The following is a 21,727-nucleotide window of genomic DNA, read 5'->3' on the forward strand; positions in this document are numbered from 1 at the left end:
TAGAATAGTGAGGGGTGACCTTATTCAAACGTATAAGATCCTGAGAGGGCTTGACAGGATAGATGGTAAGATGTCTTCACTGGTGGGAGATTCTCGAACAAGGGGACATAGTTACAAGATAAAGGGCCAGTCATTTAAATCTGAGGTGCATAAAAATGTCTTCTCGCAGAGGGTGGTGAATCTCTGGAATTCTCTACCCCAATGGGTGGTGGAGGTTGCATCATAAGAAGTATTCAAAGTGGAGACGGATAAATATTTGATATATCAAGGAATGGGGGGTATGGGGAAATAGCACAGTATTGAATGGCGGGGCAGGCATGAGGGGCCTGGTGCTTTTCTATTTCTTGTGTTTGTTGCAAGAATATAACTTCAAAGGAGACAGCAATTCTATACTGTATGAGAAAACAGCACCAACTGGTTGGCAAATGTATCCCAACTTGCCATAGAGAATGCACCAGTTGATGGTGACCAACCGTTAACTGCCAAGCATTACCTGAAATTTAAAGTAGGTAGCTTGAATTCGATTGGTCAAGGCACTGACCCAAGGAATGAACCAGCAAATGGCCATCAGTCATTGTGTTTAGCTGAAATCGGCACAATGTATGCACATGTTCTTTCAGAACAAGGCCCTATGTATTCATGTAAAAGGTATAAGATAAAGTTGCCATAATACCAGATAAACATAGGCTGCTCTCCCCTTTGGGGAGAGACCTGACTGGTGGTGATTTAACCTAAGGGTCACCACACCTCAGGTGAGGGGCCTGGATGAGACGGCAGGGGGTTGGTTTTACTCAGTTGAGTGGACAGCTGGTTTGTGATGCAGAGCAACACCAAAAGCGTGGGTTCAATTCCCATATTGGCTGAGGTTATTCTTGTGTCATTAATATGTGCAGCTTCCAGTACATGAAAATGCTCCACACTCTGAGCCCCACTCACAATCTTAAATTGGTTGTCAGTGTAATTCCTAACACTGTAAGGATTATTCAGCAAATGTTGTCCAATTGTGGAATCAAATCTAATGTTGGACACTGTGCTTTGAGTTTTGCAAGCTTGGGCTAGTTGGGTACAGTCTGCAGCTTGCCCGGTGCTAAACAGTGGAAGGGACATGCAGTTGGATATGATCTACCAGTCTAAAGGATGAGCGGCCTACACACCAGTATCATACTGGCACTGAAATCCATGTATCACATTACTTATTTGTGTGATCAGCAGATGGTCTTGTTTTTTTTTGGGGGGTGGGGGGGGAAGAAGAGTTCCACTTGCCAACTATTTTGCGGTGGCTTCCCATACAGTATGGATTTGTTGTCTCCCTTGGATTTGTATTCTTGCAAAATGTCTTGATGAATAAATAAATGTCAAGATGAAAAGCTTTGACAGAAATTATCTTTTATTTCAGCAATACTCAATATTTTACTTACCCAACTTCAAAGCCAACACCTCAGTAAACCTCTGCTCATCCAGAACTCCACTATCTGTAATCTATTTCCCACCAAGATCCACTCACCCATCACTGCTGTCCTAGTCTGCCGACACTGGCTCCTGGTCCTTCAACAAGGTGCATTGGCCCGAACAGGCGCTGGAATGTTGCGACTAGGGGAATTTCACAGTAACTTCATTGCAGTGCTAATGTAAGCCTACTTGTGACAAATAAATAAGTAATAAACTTCGCTGGCTAGAGTTTAAAATTCTTATCCTTATGTTTCAATTTCTCCATGGCCTCACTCCTCCTCACTTTGACAGCTTCTTCGAGTCCTACAACATTCCCCCCATCCCACTGAGTAACTTAATCAGGGATTTTAATTCAAAACAACATGCTTTTTCAAATTAAAATGTCGTGCCAGACCTTTCTTGTAAATGAACAGACAAAAGATTGAGAAGCATCCAGCAGTCTAGTTAGATAACTTCTACAAATAGATGATCACGTTTCTCCAGAAGGAACTCTTCAAAATGCAGCTAATGAAACAACAACAAAACTTACTCCAACTTATAAATCAAAGAAAGCGTTTAATAAAGAAACTTCATTACTCCAAACTTGGGGCCTCACCCAGGGCCACTCCAAGCTACCCACAAGTCTACATAGTTCCTTATTTATAGTGAATCAGTTGGTCAGCTGACTATTGCATCACTCTGTGATTGGTTCCATGTTTTACTGGGTCAGCTGACCCTCGCATCTTGTTCCCATTAGTCACATTATATCCAATACAAAGTTGTCACCAGTTACATTTTAACACTCTATAGCAGTTTGCTTCAGCCACCTTGCTTTGAGTCCTGTGAGAACTGAATGGTATAATTTATTGGCACAGACTTCCTAACTCACTGAATTTACAACTATTCCAGAGTGTGGCAATAAGTGGTTTACTTTGGAAACCAGACTCAGCAGTGTCACACCACAGCATGAGACTTTTTGATTTAAAGTTTATCTTACCTAAATTTATCCTTTTCCTTTAATCTTCTAATTTCTTCAATTAGATACTGTTCACGGTACAGCAACCACTCTCCGGTACCTTGTCCACGTGCCAGAGCTGAGCCTGACAGTGGTGCAGACAGGCTGCCAGCTTTGATACACTTCACACCCAAACCCAATCCATCCTCACCCAACATCCACACTGAGGTCCCGGTGTAATTGGCAGCATCTTCCTCAACCTGGGCTGCTGCAATTCAATGGAGTTCTCCTCTCACGGCCCCCTGATCAGCAGCATGGCTTGCACTTCAGGCCTTCCTTATCTGTGTGGTTTGCCAACATTGATTTCACTTTAATTCTGCGGTGTTGCTATTCAAGAAATAAAGTGCCACTTTGGACACAGCAGAGGATTGCTACTCAGAGACTAAGATAGCTGCAGCTTGGCAAGAACATCTCCTCATGGACTAGGCCTGAGAAACAAGACAGGGGGCAATCTGACTGCATTGTTACACCATTTGATCGGGGAGATGGAGGGGCCGCAATGGGGTGGGGCGTGCACGATCGAGGGGATGGGGGTGTGATATGTGGCAGGAGTGGGGGGGAAGTGACAATCTCCTAGTGCCCTGTGTACTCTTGTACATAGTACACTGGGAGATCAGGTTGCATGCGCAATAGCGCCCTCTAGTAGTCTGCAGCCAGCTTCCCGGCAGGGCTAGACTCCATCCACTCCCCCTAGTGGTGAGAATCACATTCTCCTCTTTTTTTACATAAGTGTTGTAAGATAGCATCAGGGAGCTGACCCAAAAAATGGGCGCAATTCTCTCCTGTTTTCATGTTCGTTCGGCACTTAGAATGTTTTTGGTAAGATTGCTCCTGTGTGTCTGGTGCTGTCTCCATACAGTAAGTGGAGGCCTCTGCCCAGGAGCAGCATTGCTGTGCTTAGTGTACAATTTGAAAACTAGTTTAGTTTGTGTTTTGACAACTAAATGGCAAGGCTCTCAGGACATTTCATTTATGTTACTTCCGATCATTACGTCAGATAGTTATTGCTAACCATTACTGCAATCTTGCTGTTCTTCCAGGTCTAGCTGGCTCTTGTCTGCCAATGTTCAGTACTATGCCATTTGCATATTGCAGCATTGATGAAGTTTGTCACTACGCCACTAGAAATGACAAATCATATTGGCTGTCCACCACTGCACCTATCCCCATGACGCCACTCATTGAGCAAGACATCGAACCTTATATCAGCAGGTGTTCTGTCTGTGAAGCGCCTTCTGTCGCAGTGGCTGTACATAGCCAGGACCAGACCATCCCTCCTTGCCCATCAGGGTGGGTCAGCCTTTGGACTGGTTATTCCTTTTTGATGGTAAGCTGCATTTATAATCAGTTGTGCACTGAAAATAAAACATTTATACACATCATTCTAAAACCAAACTGTGATATATTGGCTTGAAATTTATCACATGGTTGTAAAGTGATTAGTTGCAATGGCAATTGAAAAGTACATCTAGTTAAATAATGGAACTGGTGGCATGGCAGTTCAGATTTGTAAAATAAAAATAAAACTAGGAGTATCAGAGGTTAGTGGTCGAAGGGTCTTTTTCCGGCTGGAGGTCTGTGACCAGTGGTGTTCCGCAGGGCTCTGTACTGGGACCTCTGCTATTTGTGATATATATAAATGATTTGGAAGAAGGTGTAACTGGTGTAATCAGCAAGTTTGCGGATGACACGAAGATGGCTGGAATTGCGGATAGCGAAGAGCATTGTCGGGCAATACAGCAGGATATAGATAGGCTGGAAAATTGGGCGGAGAGGTGGCAGATGGAATTTAATCCGGATAAATGCGAAGTGATGCATTTTGGAAGAAATAATGTAGGGAGAAGTTATACAATAAATGGCAGAGTCATCAGGAGTATAGAAACACAGAGGGACCTAGGTGTGCAAGTCCACAAATCCTTGAAGGTGGCAACACAGGTGGAGAAGGTGGTGAAGAAGGCATATGGTATGCTTGCCTTTATAGGACGGGGTATAGAGTATAAAAGCTGGAGTCTGATGATGCAGCTGTATAGAACGCTGGTTAGGCCGCATTTGGAGTACTGCGTCCAGTTCTGGTCGCCGCACTACCAGAAGGACGTGGAGGCATTGGAGAGAGTGCAGAGAAGGTTTACCAGGATGTTGCCTGGTATGGAGGGTCTTAGCTATGAGGAGAGATTGGGTAGACTGGGGTTGTTCTCCTTGGAAAGACGGAGAATGAGGGGAGATCTAATAGAGGTATACAAGATTATGAAGGGTATAGATAGGGTGAACAGTGGGAAGCTTTTTCCCAGGTCGGAGGTGACGATCACGAGGGGTCACGGGCTCTAGCTGAGAGGGGCGAAGTATAACTCAGACATCAGAGGGATGTTTTTTACACAGAGGGTGGTGGGGGCCTGGAATGCGCTGCCAAGTAGGGTGGTGGAGGCAGGCACGCTGACATCGTTTAAGACTTACCTGGATAGTCACATGAGCAGCCTGGGAATGGAGGGATACAAACGATTGGTCTAGTTGGACCAAGGAGCGGCACAGGCTTGGAGGGCCGAAGGGCCTGTTTCCTGTGCTGTACTGTTCTTTGTTCTTTGTTCTTTGTTTCAGTTCCAGCTATGAATCTTACGCTCTCGACCTTCTTCTCGTAGCACACAGGAGCTGGTGGTGAAGGAAGCGGTCAGTCTCTAACGTCACCTGGCAGCTGCCTGGAGGATTTCCGCTCAACGCCATTCATTGAGTGCCAGGGAGCGCGTGGCACCTGCCACTACTTTAGCGATAAATACAGCTTTTGGCTGACAACTGTGCAGCCAAGCCGCCAGTTTGGACAATCTGCTCCGTCAGAAACTCTGAAAGCCGAGCATTTACAAAGACAAAGAGTTAGTCGATGTCAGGTTTGCCTGAAAAGATAAATAATTTCTCCTGCATTGGAACTCTACAAGGAAAGCATATGGTAAGACTTTTTTTACCAATGGGAAGATAACAATTCAGGCCTAATGATTAATGGTGCTCATTTTAACTTCTCTCTCTTCAGTACACATTCAACTTCAACCGATCAGAAAATGTATGTCAGGAGAATGTAAAATTTACGCTGGCACTAGCATGCTCATGATAATCAATATATTTGAAAGTAAAATCTATGGAGATTAATTTTTTTAATGAAATGTACAGCAACTTAATTGACATTATCAGTGCAATTTAACTTATCTGTAAAATTATTTTTTAAAAGCTGAAAATTAAGATGATAAAAAAGCTACAGATCATTCATAGTCAGGGCATTTGAAAGTGGTCTGTAAAAGGTTACTGCAACCATATTATTGCTAATAGCAATGGTCCCGTCGATAAGTCCCTGGCATGTTCAGAGCGGAGGGGGGTGCAGTATTAGGGGTGAAAGTTGGAAGAGATCCCAGCACGTTGGTTTATAATATTTGAACGGTGCTACACATTATAACACTACTGCTGGGTTTGATGTTGAATTTGCGACAGTGGATGTGGCATGGACCCACCTGGTGTGAACTCACCTGGAGTATTTGATGGCGTTTGACGCTGAGGCTAATTGAGCAAGAAGAGTTGTAATGCATTCAGGTTGATCACAGGCCGCACCAAGGTTTAATACCACATCCTTTTTGCACTGTTGGGTGACAAGTAGGAGAACAATACTCCTCCCCAGCAGTGCGGGGAAGAAACCTGCAGCTGCATTGAAGACAGCATGGCTGGAGGTGGCCCAGGAGGTCAGCAGCAGGCACATTGCACCCCCACACCTAGCTCCAAGCAGGAAGTGCTTTAATGAGTTTACCAGGTCGGGAAAGTTGAGTACAGTTGCACATTCGTCCTAATCCCACTGTGCACATCATCTTCCCAACCCCTTCCTTCACTTGGTCACATCTGCTCCATCAGATGGTCTCACACCCACTTGGCTTGCAAGTGCACCCATTGTCCTCTTTCTGACCACCTCCTCAGACCCCATTTGTTCATCCAACACTGCCACTCACCCTGATCCTTCAGCTGTCTGATGCCACTCCATAATAGTCACGCTCATCAAATGCACTATCTCCATCAGGTGAAACACGTGCCATTACGATCATGCATAGGACTGTTCACACGCACACTGCAGAGGGGAGCCCAGGACAGTAGGGAAAGGGGGTAATCGTACACAGATTTTCCAGCTGGCAGCTGCAGAGGAGGAATCAATGGAGTTTCATGCTGTTTTGATGTCCCTTACTAGAGAAGGTGGAGAGATTGGGACATTCCAGTGGCCTGGGGGTGGATTTTACAGGTAGACGGATTACGCAGTCCAGCGTGGAAAGTCCCTCTGCACCACCCTGATCAGAAATGAATTTTGGAGGTGGGGGGGTGTTGGGGGGGTGGAGGCAGGAGGGCGGGGCAGAGTGGGATCAGAGGTTCTACCTTATATAGCTGCCAGTCAATCTGTCCAGCAACCCAGTAGTCTCAGCAGCAACAGAGGATGATAGTGGCATATAGGCAGTCCTGAGAAAGGAGTGGAGATGTCTCCTGGCCTTCAAATAAGTCTGAGGATTTTGGGCAGGCTCGGCTAGGACACTCCAGTGGGCAGTTGAGGGGGGTGGGGGGCAGCAGGTTAAAGAGGTCTGGGGGCAGGGGGAAGAGATAAAGATTGGGGGGGACCATCTTGGTGGTGCCACCAGTAGGCACAGGCAACCCCCAACACTCCTCAAAGGAGGGAGGCCCGTCCTGCCCACCAATATCTCATGCAGTGTGTTGGCATGGCCCTGCAATCTGAAAAAATCCAGAAGAGGCCCTTGAGTGGTAGTTAATTATCCACATGGGGACTTCAACAGGCCTAAGCAACAGCCGGCTGCTTGATGCCTTCCCTGCTCCCTTCCTATGCGGGACAGGCTGGCTGTTGGCAGGAAGGTGGTGAGATGGCAACCTGATTTATTCTATGTGGCCAAGCCTTCAAATGCGCTAGCAGGGAGCCACAGTGCCAGGTGACAGAATTAAAGATCAGCAACACACACATCATAAAACCCTCAGTCACCTTACTTCATTTCAGCAGCAAAAGAAATTTGATCATCTCCCTAATGCTAAGTTGCAACATCCTTACCTTCCTTCACCAGGGTCTTCACACGTACGGCAGCAGTTGATGGGACCTCCTGGATGACGAATCCTCCGAGAAGCTGACTGCTTTTGAGGGTGCTTCATCCTACAGGACTCATACTTAACCTCACACCAGCACAGATACTCACACTTCAGTGGGACCCGCTGGCTAACTGGGTTGATATCTCACCTGACGCATGCCTCTTGCGCAACCATGAGCAGTCAGTGGCAGCGACAGCTGCATCCATGTTCAGCTCTGCTCAGGGGAACCCAGCAGGAATATGAGCAATCTGCCTCTGCTGGAGCCACGGGTGTTGCAGTAGGAAGACTCGATACGATAAGGAAGTGTAAAGCTTTATAGTTTAACATTGATATGCACATGGGTGTTTGACAAACTGTTAAACATTAAGTCACCATTATTTATTCAAATCATACAAAATTTATTCCTTTGCACCACTTTCTCATGCTGCCCATTCTTGGTGACTGGGTGACAATCACCTTTTCATGTTGATGAATGAGAAGGTATAAATTAATGGGAACCAGTTGAATGATGTGCAATGGGTGGACGGGTTCGAGGCTGCTTTATGTCAGTGGGATTGAGGGGGAGGACAGTGCAATCACTGGATGTAATTCTTACATCGGTACAGTGGTAGTGGCTAATTGAACTGTGCAGCTATAAAGGAACCCCGTGCATTTCGGGCAGCAGTGTGAGATGCTGGTGTGTTGGGGTTTCCAACTTCATCCTCTGTTCTTCACTGGATTTGTCTGTAGACAATTTGTGTTCATCACCTTGTTCTTCCTTCCAGTCCAATCCTTGTTGTGCAGCACACTACAACCAATCTGTGGGCCCTCACTGACACATACTGAACGGCACCTCCAGATCAGTCCTGACAGCTGAAGAGCTCCTTGAGTGTGCCAAGCACGTGCTCATTGACACATCTAGTGGCCGATTGGCTATTGCTGTACTGCTGGCCTTCACTGGTGGGTGTACATGACTTGTAAGTGAAGTCAACCATGTTTGATGGGGATTTCCTTTGCCTCCAATCAGCCAGCCTGTAAGTCTGCATGCAGAGCCAAAGAGGTTGCATTGCTGCAGAACTGCATTGTGGCAGTTTCCCTGCAGCCCCCCCTGCAGCCCCCCTCTAGCTGCTGCTGATGGTCACTTTGCTGCTTATCCGAGGCCAAATCTAAGGCAAACCATTGCATCACCCATTCTGATCCTCCAAAAGTTCCAAAACCTCCAAGTTGTACAAATTAGCCTCTCGGCACCAAGACTCCCAAGAAACTGTTTCCCCGTGCAAGGTTAAGGAGCAGCTGTGAGCACTGAGCACTTATTGATATCCAGATGCCTGACTTTTAATGAGCTCCACGGAATGCCTTATCGTCTTTGTTTCATTGGTGAGCCTGTGGAATATGCACATGCCTTGTTAAATTTAAATTCCGCTGAAAACATTGTTCAAACTGTTTCACTTAAATACTATAAGCAACAACCTGCCTCTCTGAGGGATAGGTTGTGCATGTACACACTCCTGAATTATAGTCGGATGTTGACATATCTGAACCAGCTTCTAGACACAATCCTCAAATCTCCACTCACTCTTCACTGTTAAAACTACTTCCCTTGATGTGTGAAATGCTACTGTGACTATATCACTGTGATAATAGTAATAGGTCTGGGATAAGTTGCTGTAACGATATTCTTGTGTTAATATCAATAAACATTCCAAACACACAAACAGCAAACTCTGCCAATTTAGTGGAAGATGATCAAATTAATAAGTTGGCCTTTTTCCTCATCTGGCTTCATTTAAAGTGTCTTGAATGTAGATAGACTTAAATTATGTCATTCTTAAGATGTCAATAAAAGGTTCAAGGGGCATCTGCTATTTTGCCAGGGTATTTGTTGAGGTGGTATGTATTTTGAATATGATTTAGCCAAATAGTGTCATAAGATCTGGTGCCTCAGATGTAAATAAGGCTGGATTACTTTTCCTGTGTGGCCCCAGCCCATGGCTTGATTTAATGGACAGAAAATATATATTTTTAAAATTTTTATTCCATCCAAAAAAACATTCAGATTGAATCTAGTTCATGGTCCCCACAAGAGGGGCGAACAAGATCCAAGCTGACAGGATGAGGCATTGCACCCAATCCTGGGCTTGGTCTGACGCTTCATCTTGGCCAAAAGGGGAGTCAACGCTTCGGTTGAACCTCATTGGCTACCTTGATCATTGAATCTACTCTAGCCTGGGAAACCAACCTGCCTGATCATCGACTCTGACAGAAAATCATGGGCTGGGAGGTGGAGCAGCCAGGGAATCATACAGTTGATGTAGTCACTTTTAAGATATTCAGTGCATGTTTCAAATAATTCACTATACTGTACCGGCCTTTCAGAATGTACAGACACTTTCTGCTGGCTTATTCTAGGAGACAAAGCAAGAGTTCACTGATGTGCTGAACTTACTAAAGGTTTTCTGTGAATGCATTGGAAAATTCTTTGGTGGTTTCATGAATTCAAAGCCACATATTTAGCACGATTGGACACAATGATAAGCAACTTTTCTGTTGCTTTTATGTACCCATACTTTGGTTTAGGACAAATTGCACTCCATTCATGAGCTCTGATATTTTTGTCACAATATTCATTACTCCAAAATGCTGCTGCCATAATTAGCAAGAAACAAAGTATCAATCCGTCACTCAAAAATTATATAGATTGCCATTTCCAGCGTATCTATACTTCTACTGTTTGAATGCTTTTCACAATACAAGTGTGTGAAGTTCACTGTAATACAGGTATTAAACATTCTACTTAGATGAAGATATAAAAGACTAATTCAACTATAGGATTATGGTGTGAACATGAGATATGTATTACAATCTGTGTATATCCATATATTCAAAATTGAGAAGCAGCTCATTACTGTCCCTGCATTTAAGGACAATTATTATTGCGAGAGACACAAAAGCTTAAGGGGGAAAATTAACCCATTTGTATGTTAGCTTGAATCTCTTCAACTAACAGGGATCGTAAAATGACAGATAACTTTTCTATAGACCGGCCAGTGGTCGAAACAAATCCCAAAGCACTCCAAGAAGATGGAATTTGAAACAAGGTAGAGAGATGAAGGACCAAAAGTCTGCATGAACTGAAGGTGTGTGAAAAAGCATTAGATGTTGCACTGTGTACATTATATTTAAAGTAGAATGTACTGGGTGAAATTCGGTGTCAATGGCAATTCCATTGTAATCACCTTCCTTAAAGTATAAGCCATATGTATGTGCAATTATATTCATCATGGTCAGCCGGCCTACATGAGGTGGATCTAATTACTGAACCGATCATCGTCCATTTCAATGCAAGAAAAAATATCACAGCTCTTTCCCGTGATGAAACAATAGATTATGTTAGATAATAGAAATACATCCAATCATCTGTTTTAGTTGACAAAGCAAAGATTCGCAACTTTAACCTGAGACTCAGGGTTGTTCACAGCTCAAGTCCAAATGCACAGCATTTCTTTTCCCGCTTGCTCGCCAACCTGCCTGTGGAGGTTGGAAAATGGTGCTTTGTTAAACAGTGACCAGAGTGTGTGTTTTGCTGAAAGAGCGAGACATGCTTTTCATCCTGCAGTTATCAGGACAGACTCAAGAATGCCAAATTTCAGAGGGAGCAGCAATTTATACTGCATGAGAAATGGGTGCTAATTGGTTCAGGCATTACCATGAAGAATGAACCAGAGAACTATTGTCCCCCAAGCTTTTGTTTAAAACAAATAAGATACAATGCCTGGACATATTCCTTTTGCCTGCCTGTGAATGAATATATGTAGCTTCTAGCAAGCGTAAGTAAGCCACATTGTGAGCCCGAATGATGATCTTAAATTGGTTGTTAGTATAATTCATAGCACACACAGGATTATTCAGAAAGTGCTGTCCAATCGTGGAATCACATCCAATGTTAGACATTATGTTTTGTGTTTTGCAAGCACGGACTGGTTGAGTAATATCAGTACTTCACCCATTGTGAACACAGTTGACCAATCAGCGCCCTTTTCTCATGCATGTTACTCACTTTAAAATTTGGCATTCTTACATCCATCCTGATGAGTGCAAGATGAAAAGCTTCAACATCATGTCTCTTTTTTTCAGTAAGTTCTGTACCATGTAACGACTTAGAGTATGTGTTGTTTAAATGTATAGTAGTCAACTGATGTTGCATTGTTTTACTTTACTCAATAACAGTTTTATTCTGGCATTGTAACAATCTGAAAAAACTATTGAAATAATCAATGTAAGTATACATTTGTTATTCTCTGAGCATGTCATTTCGTTATGAAATAACTGGCATTTTTTGAGAAATCTTGTCCGCATTTCTATGTATATTAACCTAAGATTTTACAATGTCTTGTTGGTAGTGGCCTTGATGGCTCAAAGCAATAGTGAATTAAAAGATGTGCGCTGGAATTTTGCCGCCCCTCCCATCACGGGAATTGGAGCAGGCGAGGAGCGGACAGTGGGAAGGTCCGTTGACCTCGGGCGGGATTTTATGGTTTCGGGACAAGTGAGGCTGCAAAAATCCTGCCCGTGGTGTGTCATTGTCGAGAAAAACACCTAGTGCTACATTATCATTGGTTAAGTTAAACTTGTTAATGTGGTGACAGTTACTATAGTGGTTGGTTAACAAGGAGGGAGAGTATTTAAAAAGTGTGATTTAACATATTATAGAGATGTGAAAAGGCAAAAATGTGACCTCTTACAGATTTACCTGATGTAAACTATTCACTTGTGCAAGGTTTTTGACATGCCCACACACATTTCTATGTTTAAGAGGCCATAGGTTTTGATATGGATCCTAATGCAATAACCGGCGCAGACGCAATGGGCCAAATGGCCTCCTTTTGCATCGTAACAATTCTGCGATCCTGTGACTGAAAGTACAATTCAGCGGATTTGTAAACTTACATCACTGCATGACAATGCCTGAGATTTTACCAAGCTGTTAAAAACAGAAATTGTGCCTTTTGCCTGTCTTTGTAAAATTGGTCGATATACTAGAAATAAAACAGGTTTTGGTTCTGTCCTCCCCATTGTCATTTCTTGTGCTGAACCTTACAATGAATAGGAAATGACACACATTTAACATGTAACACACATTTAACATGTAACACACATTTAACATGTAACACACATTTCAAACTCTTCTGCATTGATTTTTTTTCTTTTCATCTGAGTAATAAATATCACATTAGTGGAGAGGTTTTCATATCTACTACACAAACGTACACTGCACATCTAATTACATATGCAATTTGGAAGGAGCATCACAGACATATTGCATCTAATGAACAGGTTTGAAGAGTGCTGTGCAGAAATAGGAACAAAATCTTACAATGAACAGGTGGAAAGGTGAAGTTGAAGCCCAAGATCAGCCAAGATCATATTGAACGATGGAGTGGTCTCAACAGATAATTCACAACTGTCCTTTCCTGCTCCTGTTTCATACATTGTTATATTTTTGAGACACTCTGGAGCACATTGCAAAAGCATAATCAGGCAAAAAGTAATCCAAAGCTAAAGAAGGAGATCGTAGAATCATGGAATCCCATCGTGCCCGCACCAACTCTCTGAAAAAACATCTTAGTGAGGCCCTCCCTCCACCCTATCCCTGTAACCCCACGCATTTACCCTGCTAATCCACCTAATCTGCACATCTTCGGACTGTGGGAGGAAACCAGAGCGCCCGGAGGAAACTCAGACAGACACGGAGAACGTGTTACTCCACACAGATGTTAGGAAGATTATCAAAGTTTGGTCAAAGAGATGGTTTTTAAGGAGGGCCTCAGAAGGAAGAGAAAGGCTGAGAAGTTTCGGGAAGGATTTTCAGAGCTCAAGTCCCAGGCTGCTGAAGACACAACCACCAATGCCCAGCTAAAATGAGGGCGAATATAGAAATGAGGCCAGATTTGGAAGAATATCAAGCTCTTGGAGCACCCTGATTTTAATTGTTCCACCATTTATGGCCGAGCCTTCAGCTGCCAAACACCTAAGGTCTGGAATTTCTTCCCTAATCCCTGCTACCTCACTGACTCTTTCCTCCTTTGAGACCCACAAGTGTTTGCTGCCGCAGTGTGTGACATACAGAGCAAGCAGAAGCAGCTTGCTTCATAAACCGAGTGCGAAAGTCAGGAATTTGATGCAAATGAGAATTTAGTGCAATGGGGGAAGGAGCTGCTGCATTTTATTCTTTATATTTAGTTGTTGGTGAGATTTTTTTGTCTCCAGGCTAGAAGACTCTAACTTGCTATTACTTTACTAAATTAGTAAGAAGTTATGGTCAAATAAATAAATGAGATCAGACAGACAAGGCAGGGCAGGTGGCATACTGTAACTGCAACGTTTTGGAGTTTGTGTAAAGCTTTGCAGTCCCGGACAACACTATCTGTGACGGTGGTAGAGTGGTTAGCACTGCTGCCTCACAGTGCCAGGGATCTGGGTTCGAATCCCGCCTTGGGTCAGTGTCTCCCTCAGAGTATCCGAACAGGTGCTGGAGTGTGGCGACCAGGGGATTTTCACAGTGACTTCATTGCAGTGTTAATGTAAGCCTATTTGTGACACTAATAAATAAACTTTAAACTATGGTGGCTGTAGCTCATGCAACTTCAATTCAGATTTGATGAGCTGGAGTTCAAGCTGTAAACATTGCGGAGAATCGTGGGGGTTAGAATTACCTGGACACTCGTTCCAGGAGGGAGTCACACTCCCGAGGTTAAGTAGAACTTTAGAGGTGGTCAGGGACAGAAACGTGTGACTGGGAGTCTGAAAGGTATGGGAACCCAGCATGCAGTGATGAAGGAGCCCCAGTCCATGACTTCGACCAACAGGTGGATGAGAACAAGGACTGCAGGCGGATAGATACAACTCTCCCTCATTTAGTACTCCTAATACATTCCTAAAAAGCAGCATGCTACATGAAAATGACCAAAATGGAAATCTTTCCCATAATAAGGGAATTATTATCCTGACCAATAATTTTACATGAAAAACTGATTCCCAACCTACCAGTGGGGAATGTAACTTAAAGTAAAAGTTTATTTATTAGTAGGCTTATATTCACACTGCAGTGAAGTTACTGTGAAAATCCCCTAGTTGCCACGCTCTGGCGCCTGTTCGGTTACACTGAGGGAGAATTTACCACTGCCAATGCACCTAACCTGCACATCTTTGGGAAGAAACTGGAGCACCCGGAGGAAATCCACGCAGATATGGGGAGAATGTGCAAACTCCACACAGACAGTGACCCAAGCCAGGAATCAAACCCAGGTCCCTGGCTCTGTGAGGCAGCAGTGCTAACCACTGTGCCACCATGCCGCCCCCTTCTACCTGAGATGTCAGGCAAACAGTCTGACAAAGCAGAGGCTGAAAGGTGCAGCTGGATCAGTGTGCAATCTGATTTTGTATTTTTGTATGATTTCGCCAAAGGAACAAAAACAACATTTAATGCAATATTTTTACAAGCTGATGAATTTAAACCCTGAATCAGATCTTTAAACCCGAAAATCCTCAGGAATCCTTCGAGTGGAGTAGAGCCATTCACGCTCACAGCCAGCTCACCAGACCTTGTCAGCAATCACAGAGTCAGACTATCGTAAGTATCTTGGGCAGGTACCCACTGTAGTAGTGGGGACTGGTACGTACAGGGTTAATGTAGGACCAAGTGCAGCATCGCCCACACAGTTATGTAAGAAGGCACATAACCCGGAACCAAGGTCAGGCTAGAGATGGACAGAGATGGGTAAAGGCCGAGGATGTAGTCAGCTCCATACCCATACCCTCCACTGTACTTAGTTATGAGTTGTTAATAAAGACTTGCTGTTAATATACTCAAGAATATTAAGCCTACTTCCTGGCATCCAAGCAAGATTTTTCAACCAGTAGACTGGGAAAGCATCTCTGCAGCCTCCACAACAAATGCCAAAATTTTTAAAACTTGTAATCTTGATGTTTTCTGCCAATTTTGATAATAATTGTTGTGCTTCTCACTGCAGTTCCAAAACACTTCTGAATCCTTAGTGCCATAGCAACCAGCAGGGTCTCTCCAGTGTCCTTGGTGTTCAGTGTTATTTGGATCGTGAATGAGATAAATAGATTATATAATGTGTTTTACTCACACACATCCACCCATTTGTGGGTAGCTGCATTATGAACCTGAATATTAACCTGAAGAAAAGCAGGATACTGATCGATACAGATTCCAATCCCTCATTCATTGGGCAGGATTTTCTGGCCGCGCTCGCCCTCAAGGCCGGAAAATCCCACCTGAGATCAATGGACCTTTGCATGGTGTGTGTTGGGAATCATAGCGGGTGGGATGAGAAAATTCCGCACTTAGAGTCCCTACAGTGCCAAAACAGGCCATTCAGCACTTGACATTCTGACAGAGTATCTTACCCAGATCTTCTTCCCTGCCCTCTCCCTGTAACCTAACACATTTATCATGGCCTATGCATCTAACCCGCACATCTTTGGACTAAGCTGGCAATCCAATGGGAAAACACTCTTTCCCCCCTCCTCTCCACTCTGCAATATCAAAGCCTTAAATTTCAGTTTTTGGATACAAAGTTAGACAGTTAAAATTCAGTTATCTGAATTTTCTCACAGCTTCTAAAGTCTTGGAAACTTCAAGAATTGATAGAAGCATCTACCAGAATGCACTAAGAAGGTCATATTGGATTAAACATTGCAAATGGCACCTTTCTGGATGTAGGTTCACACCAGCTACTCTCCACTATACTGACTACTTGTCACATGTTCATGCTCCCAGTGGCCTTCATAAGAACATACGAAGTTGGGAAGTAGTAGGCCACTCGGCCCTTCAAGCCTGCTCTGCCATTCAATAAGATAATGGCTGATCTGATTATAACCTGAACTTCACATTCCTGCCTATCTCCCATAACCTTTCACCCTATCAACAATGTACCTACTTCTGTCTTAAAAATACTCAAAGACACTCCTTCCACCACCTTTTGATGAAGAATATTTCAAAGAATCAAAACCCTGTAAGAGAAAAAACTCTCTTCTCCTAAATGGACAACTCCTTATTTGAAACAGTGGCCCCTTGAAAAATCCTCTCCACATGGACCCTGTCAAGACCCCTCTGGATCTTATGGGCAGAAATTTTCAGCTCTGTCAGGGGCAGGTCTGGAAAATGTGGCGAGCCATTCAAACTTCAGTGGGACTGGAAAATTCTGCTGGTGGGAGGAGCTGTAAAATTCCACCTCATACTTTACAATCAAGTCGCCTCTCACTCTTCTAAGCTCCATGGGATACAAGCGTAACCTGTCCAATCTTTCCTCATGAGACAATCCACCCAATCCAAGTATTAGTCAAGTAAATCTTCTCTGAATTGCTTCCAATGCATTTACATCTTTCCTTAGGTAAGGAGACCAATACTGTACACAATACTCCAGCTGTGGTCTCACCAATGCCCAGTCTAACTGAGGTATAACCTCCCTACTTTTGTATTCAATTCCCCACGCAATAAATAATAACATTCTACTAGCTTTTCCAATTACTTAATTACCTTTTGTGATGTAGTAGGACACCAAGATCCCTCACTCATTGAGTGGATTTTCTGGCCACGCTCGCCCCCAAAGCTGGAAAATCCGCCTGGATTTTCATCCATACGAGCTCTGCAATTCTCACCGTTTAGATCATATGCCTCTTTCTAATTTTTGTGCCAAAATGCAAAATTTCCCACACTATTCACAGAATTGTTACAATGCAGAAGGAGGTCATTCAGCCCATCATGTCTGCACTGGCAATACATCATTTGCCAGGTCTTTGCTTCCTGTTGACTAGTTAATCTTCTCTCCATGCTAATATGTTATCCCCTACATCATGAGTTTTCATATTTCGTAATAACCTTTCAAATGCCTTCTGGAAATATAAGTACAATGCATCCACTGGTTCCCCTTTATCCAGAGCACATGTTACTTCTTCAAAAAACGCTAATAAATTGGTTAAACATGATTTCCCTTGCATAAAACCATGTCAACTCTGCCCAATTGCCTTAAATTTATTTAGGTGCCCAGTTATTACATTTTCAGTAATAGCTTCTGACATTTTCCTTATGAGAGATATTAGGCTAACTGGCCTGTAATTTCCTGTTTTCTATCACCCTCCCTTTTCAAATAAAGGAGTTACATTTGCTATTTTCCAATCTAATTCCTCCATCTCTTCCATTTCCAGCTTCCAGATTTAGAGCTATTTCTGGTCTGTTACTTCTATCTTCTGTAGTGAAGACTGATGCAAAATACCTGTTCAATTTATCTGCCATCTCCTTATTTTCCATTATTAATTCCCCAGATTCACTCTCTGTAGGACCTTTCACTTTCTAAGAAATTATCCTCAAAACATTTTATGAATTCCTCATCTAAGCTACCTTTGTCCATCAATTTTTTCCAGTCCATATGAGATTAAAATCCCCCATGATTATTACCATCCCTTTCTGACAAACTCCCATTATTTGCTCCTTTATACTTCATCCTACCATATCGTTACTGTTTGGGGGGAAGCTGTACACCACTCCCACAAGATAGTTCTTGCTGTTGCCATTTCTCATCTATACTGTTAGGGTCCTGATCAGAATCCCAAGTCATATTCGGACAGAGACAGATCCCAACAATGTTTCTATTTTGGCATAAATGTGAGGAAAGGATACTTCCTTTCAGGAATAATTCTGCTGACAAATTGGAGAACTTATATAGTAAAACCAACTTTATTTAATAACACTGGTTAAATATTACACTAACAAATAAAGCAGTTCAACTATTAATAGTTGAACAATATTTAAAAATGAAAAGGAAACAACCTAATTTCTAACTTATTACTGTTTCGGTTCCAAATAAACAATATTCCTCTTACAGACATAAAGGCCACTTTCAACTTAATTGCTGAAGAAATAAAATTGTTTTTTTAAAGCAGCCTAATTTTGTGATATCAGATTATGTGTAAAGTACTAAAGAATGTTCAGATCAGATATCCAGTTCCGCACAACATTCTGATGTGTCATATCCAGGTCATATGCACAGCTCATATTTGACTGACCAGTTACCCACTAACATCAGATGAACCATATTCTAAAGTTTCCAGTTCAGAAGTGTTGTGTTATAATAATGGTATAATACCTTGGGGTTATTTCCTGTACAAGACATAAGGAACCAATCACTCAGAAGGGATGGGGTGGACATGTGGGTTCATCTACTGCGATTAGGCACAGGAGAACAGTTATACAGAGGTATAAAGCTCAAAGACATCAGAGCTGTGTGTGTGTGCTCTGCTCAAAGCAAAAGTGAAACTAAGATGCATGAGACATTTCCCTTCAAGTGATGGCATGCCTAAATGACAACACAGAACAAAGAAAATTACAGCATAGAAACAGACCCTTCGGCTCTCCAAGCCGAAGCACTGACCATGCTGCCCAACTGAACTAAACTCCCCTACCCTTTTGGGGATCATATCCCTCTATTCCCATGCTATTCATGTATTTGTAAAGACACCCCTTAAAAGTCACTTTTGTATCTGCTTCCACTACCTCCCCCGGCAGCGAGTTCCAGGCACCCACCACCCTCTGTATAAAAAACTTGCCTTGTACATCTCCTTTAAACCTTGCCCCTCACTGTTATTTGTCATTTATATTAATGATTTGGATGAGAATATAGGAGGCATAGTTAGTAAGTTTGCAGATGACACCAAGATTGGTGGCATAGTGGACAGTGAAGAAAATGATCTCTGATTGCAATGGGATCTTGATAAATTGGGCCAGTGGGCTGACGAATGGCAGATGGAGTTTAATTGAGATAAATGCGAGATGTTGCATTTTGGTAGATTGAACCAGGGCAGGACTTACTCAGTTAATAGTAGGGCGTTTAGGAGAGTTACAGAACAAAGAAATCTAAGGGCACAGGTTCATAGCTCCTTGAAAGTGGAGTCACAAGTGGATAGAGTGGTGAAGAAGTCATTCAGCATGCTTGGTTTCATTGGTCAGAACATTGAATACAGGAATTGGGACATCTTGTTGAAGTTGTACAAGACATTGGTAAGGCCATACTTGGAATACTGTGTACAGTTCTGGTCACCCTATTATAGAAAGGATATTATTAAACTAGAAAGAATGCAGAGGAGATTTACTAGGGTGCTGCCAGGACTTGATGGTTTGAGTTATAAGGGGAGGCTGGATAGACTGGGACTTTTTTCTCTGGAGCGTAGAAGGCTGAGGGGTGATCTTAGAAACATAGAAACATAGAAAAAAACTACAGCACAAAACAGGCCCTTCAGCCCCACAAGTTGTGCCGAACATATCCCTACCTTCTAGGCCGACCTATAACCCTCCATCCTATTAAGTCCCATGTACTCATCCAGGAGTCTCTTAAAAGACCCTATTGAGTTTGCCTCCACCACCACTGACGGCAGCCGATTCCACTCGCCCACCACCCTCTGTGTGAAAAACTTCCCCCTAACATTTCCCCTGTACCTACCCCCCAGCACCTTAAACCTGTGTCCTCTCGTAGCAGCCATTTCCACCCTGGGAAAAAGCCTCTGAGAGTCCACCCGATCTATGCCTCTCAACATCTTATATACCTCTATTAGGTCTCCTCTCATCCTACGTCTCTCTAAGGAGAAAAGACCGAGCTCCCTCAGCCTATCCTCATAAGGCATGCCACTCAATCCAGGCAACATCCTTGTAAATCTCCTCTGCACCCTTTCAATCTTTTCCACATCCTTCCTGTAATGAGGCGACCAGAACTGAGCACAGTACTCCAAGTGGGGTCTGACGAGGGTCTTATATAGCTGCATCATTATCCCCGGACTCCTAAACTCAATCCCTCGATTGATAAAGGCCAGCACACCATATGCCGCCTTAACCACCTCCTCCATCTGCGGGGCCGATTTTAGAGTCCTATGGACCCGGACCCCAAGGTCCTTCTGATCCTCTACAGTACTAAGAGTCTTTCCCTTTATATCGTACTCCTTTATCCCATTTGACCTACCAAAATGGACCACTACGCATTTATCTGGGTTGAAGTCCATCTGCCACTTCTCCGCCCAGTCTTGCATCCTATCTGTGTCCCTCTGTAACTTCTGACATCCCTCCAGACTATCCACAACCCCACCAACCTTCGTGTTGTCGGAAAACTTACCAACCCATCCCTCCACTTCCTCATCCAGGTCATTTATGAAAATGACAAACAGCAAGGATCCCAGAACAGATCCCTGGGGCACACCATTGGTGACCGATCTCCATTTAGAAAAAGACCCATCTATACCCACTCTCTGCCTCCTTTGGGCAAGCCAGTTCTGGATCCACGGGGCAGTAGCCCCTTGGATCCCATGCCCTCTCACTTTTTCTAGAAGCCTTGCATGGGGGACCTTATCGAACGCCTTGCTAAAATCCATATAAACCACATCTACCGCTTTCCCTTTGTCAATGTGTTTAGTCACATTTTCGAAGAACTCCACCAGGCTCGTAAGGCACGATCTGCCTTTGACAAAGCCATGCTGAGTATTCTTGAGCATACTAAACCTCTCTAAATGCTCATAAATCTTGTCCCTCAGGATCTTCTCCATCAGCTTACCAACCACTGAGGTTAGACTCACCGGTCGGTAATTTCCTGGGCTATCCCTATTCCCCTTCTTGAAAATAGGAACCACATCCGCAATCCTCCAATCCTCCGGCACCTCTCCCGTCTCCATCGACGACGCAAAGATCATCGCCAGAGGCTCTGCAATCTCTTCCCTCGCCTCCCTCTTATAGAGGTCTATAAAATATTGGGGGCATAGATCAGCTGGATAGTCAATATCTTTCCCCAAAGGTAGGGGAGACTAAAACTAGAGGGCATAAGTTTAAGGTGAGAGGGGAGAGATACAAAAGGGTCCACCGGGGCAATTTTTTCACAAAGAGGGTCGTGAGTGTCTGGAACAAGAAGTAGTAGTAGAGGCGGATACAATTTTGTCTTTTAAAAAGCATTTATTCAGTTACATGGGTAAGATGAGTATAGAGGGAAATGGGTAAAATGCGGGCAATTGGGACTAGCTAGGGGTTCACAAAAAAGGGCGGCATGGACAAGTTGGGCCGAAGGGCCTGTTTCCATGCTCTCTGACTCTATGACTCCATGACCTTAAACCTATGCCCCTTAGTAATTGACTCTTCCATCCTGGGAA

General features: G+C 43.5%; 1 protein-coding gene across 1 annotated transcript in view; it reads left to right on the top strand.

Moving 5' to 3' along the window:
- LOC144488006 (uncharacterized) overlaps positions 1–12,587 on the top strand; it is a 183,829-nt gene extending 171,242 nt beyond the window's left edge. The window contains exons 46-48 of the mRNA XM_078206027.1: positions 3,484–3,770; positions 5,077–5,378; positions 11,750–12,587. The gene's annotated coding sequence lies outside the window, so the exon portion shown is untranslated. The remainder of the gene's footprint in view (positions 1–3,483; positions 3,771–5,076; positions 5,379–11,749) is intronic.
- Positions 12,588–21,727: the final 9,140 nt, after the last annotated feature.

Source organism: Mustelus asterias, chromosome 3 (assembly GCF_964213995.1).
Source record: "Mustelus asterias chromosome 3, sMusAst1.hap1.1, whole genome shotgun sequence".
NCBI classification, from domain to species: domain Eukaryota; kingdom Metazoa; phylum Chordata; class Chondrichthyes; order Carcharhiniformes; family Triakidae; genus Mustelus; species Mustelus asterias.